The sequence below is a fragment of the Zea mays genome, chromosome 10, assembly GCF_902167145.1.
Source record: "Zea mays cultivar B73 chromosome 10, Zm-B73-REFERENCE-NAM-5.0, whole genome shotgun sequence".
Lineage (NCBI taxonomy): Eukaryota > Viridiplantae > Streptophyta > Magnoliopsida > Poales > Poaceae > Zea > Zea mays.
The window spans coordinates 13,133,150-13,138,571 of NC_050105.1; the positions used below are offsets into that span (position 1 = coordinate 13,133,150).

General features: G+C 40.9%; 1 pseudogene; it reads left to right on the forward strand.

The window, feature by feature from the left end:
• The first annotated feature begins 865 nt into the window (after window positions 1-865).
• Window positions 866-1,192, forward strand: LOC118473509 (uncharacterized; annotated as a pseudogene).
• The last annotated feature ends 4,230 nt before the right edge of the window (window positions 1,193-5,422 follow it).

Genomic DNA, 5,422 nt, shown 5'->3' on the forward strand with positions numbered 1-5,422 from the left:
ACACTCGTTTTAACAGGCTTCTCTGTTATGATTCTCAACTCTATCTTCTCCCTAATCAGTGGCGGAGGACGGATAAATTTTTTTTGGTATTGCTCTACTTCGTATAATATTTAGCACACAAACCAATTAAATTGCAAAATAAAAATGCACAAACATATATAAAAGTAGAACATTGTCTAAAATTAGAATAAATTGTTAAGAAACATGTGCGCAGTAAAAAAATAGATAATACAATATTATACTTATAATTTTCCTAGATAAGTCTTGGAGATCTAGACAATTGCATTTGTCTATCATTATACTTAAATGACTTCTTAATACTTAAAGTGCAAGTGCGAGTTGTGAATTATATGATTTGTGATTATTATCGTCTTTCTCAATTAGGTATGGCTTAAGCTATACTTAGCCACAATGGGCCCTCCGCCTCTGTCCCTAATTTTTACTACTCTATAAGATCTTAGTGTAGACCGCGTGCACCATGGTTCTGCCTCTCCCATCCATACAGTCTCCGATGAGTGGCCGCATGTTGGCAGTCCGTGCCCCCTCCCAGTTTCCTTCGCCTCCTCTCCCACTATTCATTTACAGCAGGTTCTCCCTCCTCCCCATTTCCTCCGCCTCCTCTCCCGCTCACAAGCCAACGGCCGAATCGGCCGTCGCTCCCCTCACCATGGAGGACGACGATACCGACCTCGGCGACGGGGGCAATGCCTCCACTCTACATGGAGGAGGGTCGCAGTGGAAACCCACGGCACCGACGCCGAGGCGAGCGCAAGCCAGGGCCAGGCACCGATGGGACGGCGCATGCCACTGCCAGACGGCATCTCCCCCCCTCCCCGTCAGCGGCGGCGGTGATGCGTAGGCGCCCATGCCGCTCCTGCCGTCGCTCAAGCTGGACCTGTTCCACCGCGTGGCGGCCGCGGGAACGGGCACGGGCGCCGCCGTCGTACGCTTCCCTTTTGGCAGCATCCCCGTTACGCACCTGTACTATTTTTTCGGGCAGACCGCAGCCACCGCGGAAGCAGGGTGTCGTGTGCTCAAGCTGGCGTCGACGGTCACCGTGGCGTAGAGCGACTCGGACTGTTCGTCGGTAGTGGATCTGTCGCCGTCGCCATCGGTCGCTGTGTCGGCGAGGAAGCCCACCGTGTTCGATCTCGACCTGAACTGCTCATCGCCAACGGAGGCGGGAGCATAGTCGCCGGAGCTTTTAATGACTGTCTGTCTGTTAGTTTCTTTCTTCGCCTTTTTCCCGGTAGAGGAAAATTTGGTACTACGCTGAGAGACGCTCTTGTCCGACAGAGGACGACAGATATTTTTGTAAATAGTTTTTGCGCTGGGGACCTTGCTTTAGCTGATGATGAAAGTTGTATTGTCACCCAAGACAGGTCGTGCCCCTCCCCGCGGTCGCCTACAACGCCTTTGCAGCTATGATAATTCAGAGTAAAGATTTATGTTGATTCTCTGCAGAATTATTTTTTAAAGGGAAACATATCTCAATTTTCTGGGTTTGTTGGGACAGACAATCAAGTAAGTTTTTTCATGACAGAACCATATTATGTAAAATATCTATTCTCCCCGTGTATAAACTTTGTGCTAAATTCCACTGTTTTATGTAATGTTGTACTAGCCTTAATGTCTGAAATGATACTACATAGAATGCTTTAATTAGTGGCAATTTTTCTTTCTTATAGTTTCAGTTGTGGTTATCTCATATATATTATTTGGTGTTAGGTACAACTAAAACTTTTCCTTTTTAGTGCCATGTCAATTCCAAAGCAACCATTTACCTTTAGCACATTTATCTGTGTTTTTGAAGCCATGTGCTTTGATTCTAAAAAAGCACATTTTTAAGCGAAAGGTATGGATCTCGCTCTCCTTACTCAAGCACAAGGTACAGAAGTCGCTCTTGGTATGCTCTTTATCCTTAGGCTAGTTAATGTGTTTCTACCAATGTCGTATATTTAAATTCAAGACATGAAACATCTATGTTGCTTGTAATCCAAGTATTTGATATTTATATAATTTATTTAGGAGTGTGGACTCAAGTGATGCTGAAAACCCTGGGCTTGATGATGTAGATGTTGCTAACATGCACATGGAGGTATTATCTCCCGATCTATCTCCTATGTTCTTATTGTTTTCGTCTCTATATCCCACATTCGCTATGTTTTATGCCAATAAGATACCTTTTTCCTCTTTGCTTGTTTTACTAGATTGGTAGACGCATATACAGAGAGAGGTTGGAAACAAGTGATCGTGATGTTGATATGGAACAAAGGTGGGCAAGTGTCTATGCTTTGATATATGAATGAGATACTTGGAGCTTTCAGTTGGCCCATGTTATAACCATGTCAAATTCTTTGCAGGCAACTGATTCCCAGGTAATTGATTATAAAAATACTCGTTAATTTTCTGCATACCTTCTTAGTTTTGTTTAGGTGTTAGTTCAATTCTGAAGTCATACCATCAATATATTTTTGTTATACTTATTGTTCCATATATCTCTTTTTGCATCTCAAGAACATTATGAAATCACAAAATGCTCTCGGTTTAGGTCTTGATATAGACACACCCATTGATGTAAGGAGAGCACAACTTGCATATAAACTTTCTGATGAGGTAACTCTTTTCTTATACAACTATGTTGCTGCTTATTGCTTTTTTCATTTTTGGGATGAAATTTACATCAGCACTTATAGTTATAGAGCAATGTCATTTTATATTCATGCTAGGTAAATACCTGTTTGTTGCAACGAGAAAAAATAATGTAGCAATAACATATGTATGACCATATGTTGTGTTGTCAATCAAAATTAAGTTATCTCTAGAACTTTAGAGTGGTCCTACATCTTTTAAAATATATAAATATCCACTTTTATGATGCTAAAAAGTATAGGATAACATTTAGTATTTTTGCATATCAATGTATTTTAACATATTGGTTCCGTTGCAACGCACGGACATATACCTAGTAGTATTTAGAAGTGATCTTGTCCTCCTAAACAGTACTCCGATCGTTTTTACATATCTTGCTCTTCTCAGCTGATTGATGCACTCTATTTCTCGCTGACTGTGGACCGAAGAGAATGCATATAAACTCCCTGGACAAGGAACTTTGATATTCAACGTCATTTAAGGGGGCTAACTGAAAAAAACAGAACGAAGAAAAAATGAAAAACAGACACCATTGAAACTATCAGCATCATGTGGCTGAAGAAAACAAAAAACAGACCGAAGAAAAAAACAGACTGAAACACTAACCGAAGAAACGAAAAACAGACTAACTAAAAACAGATTGGAACTACCCTAAACTACTCTGACACTTGAAACTATCAGCAGCGTAAGGATTTATTCAACAACAAGACCTGATATTGCCCCATCCATTTGTTATTGCCCCATGCGTTTGAATAGACCAACTCTAGCAGCCTCCGTATGCGACTCTGTATCTCCTTTTTGCACTGCGCACTACATTATTCATCAGTCCAGCAGACTCTGTATCCCTCTCCCTAAAAAGCACGCCGCGTATTTGCACTCCCCTTCCCCACATCTTCTCTCTCCTCTCCACACAAATCTAAGAAATGGTGCAACTAAAAGCCTGTGCTCGCGGGACCCAACTATCACCGTTTGCATGCATGTGAATAGGGAGTGTAAATACGGAGCGTTCCTGGAAAGCACCCTCCATGCGCACCTCCGTATCCACGCCTGCCACTCCGTAGGATACGGATTCGGAGCCAGCATTGCTGGAGTTGGTCACTTCATGAATAATAACAAGGACCTGATATAGCATGTTCTGAATATTGGCTTGCAGCTTAGCGTGCAAAAATCAAATAAGATTATTCTTTATCTAAAAGGAGCAATTAAATAGTAGATTTATGTCACAACTCAAATCAAACAAAATAGTGCTTTTCCAAACATCCAACATCCCATGCTAACACAGGCAATCGGAGTTGTTATTAAACTAAATGGCCCAATCCTAACTGAGTTGTTATTAACATCACAACTTTCTCTTCGCCTTTCTGGTAGTCATCTTCCTTGGAGTTGTTGACGTAGTCTCTAAAGCACGAGAAGAGGAAGCATCCTGCAATGTCCCCTCTCCCATCAAAATTACAAGACGTCTGCATATGTAACCATATATGTATCAAAATTAACCTTTTCAACAAATTCAAGCACGTTGAAAGTGATGAAATATGTACCTTCTTGTCATTATTCTAGGACTCTCTAGCATTAGTTGTTCTTTTGTAGTTTCTGGTCTCTCCGGTGTAGTATGTTTAGGAAACCATTTTTGGTGCTATTTTTTCTTGGCTTTCTTGGCCTGTAATGTAAAAGAACATGAGAAAGCAACATAATGAGAATAAAACAAATGTTACAAATTACAATGAAATATGTAACTCAGATCTTACCTTTTCTTAGTTCCATTGAGTGGGCACTTGTAGCGGCTTTCTGATGTCCTAACTCTCCACAATTGGGACACTTGGTGGACCTTTTATTGTAACATTTGTGGTGCAAAGAGATCAAACACTCGAAGCTCTCTAGTACCTTTGTTGTAATATAACATGCCTTTTGCTTTGACTTTATTGATTTGCTTTTCCCTTTATGATGTATGAAAGTTATTCATCATGTGTTTTTGAACCGAAGGCGGAAAATACCTTCCCTTCTTTTCACATGTTACAAAGGAATATACTTCGTAGAGATAACTTTGATGTAGGTTAAGTTTATACTTGCATTCCCTCAGGAATGGCTTCATAGCATTTTTGCCATTACTTAGGTGATCGAATTGGTGCTCTAAATTCCCTTAGGAACGACTTGAGAACTTTTTCACTATTACTGAGGTGATTGAATCGGAGCTCTGCATTCCGTTAGGACGACTTCAAAGCTTTTTCACCGTTACTTAGGTGATTGAATCAGAGCTCTGCATTCCCTTATGAACGACTTTGGAGCTTTTTCACCGTTACTTAGGTGATTGAATCGGAGCTCTGCATTCCCTTAGGAACGACTTCATAGCTTTTTCATCGTTACTTAGGTGATTGAATTGGAGCTCTGTCTTCCCTTAGGAAGGACTTCGAAGCTTTTTCACCGCTAGTTAGGTGATTGAATCGAAGCTTTGCATTCCCTTAGGAATGACTTCAAAGTTATTTCACCGTTACTTAGGTGATTGAATTGGGGCCCTGCATTCCCTTAGGAACAAGCTTTTTCACCGTTACTTAGGTGAAGCTTTAAATGTGATACTTTGTCATTGTACTCGGAGGTGCCATCTTATTATTACATTAATTTGCTGAATGTAGGAAACAAAAACCTTGTAATGTAAACATAAACATAGTGAAAACATCTTCTCAGAAGCTTCGGTCTTTCTTACCTAGCCCCTTGGGGTCTTTAGTATATATGCTCCGTCTTCGGGACCATACTGTTGATAGTACGTGTCTCAGAA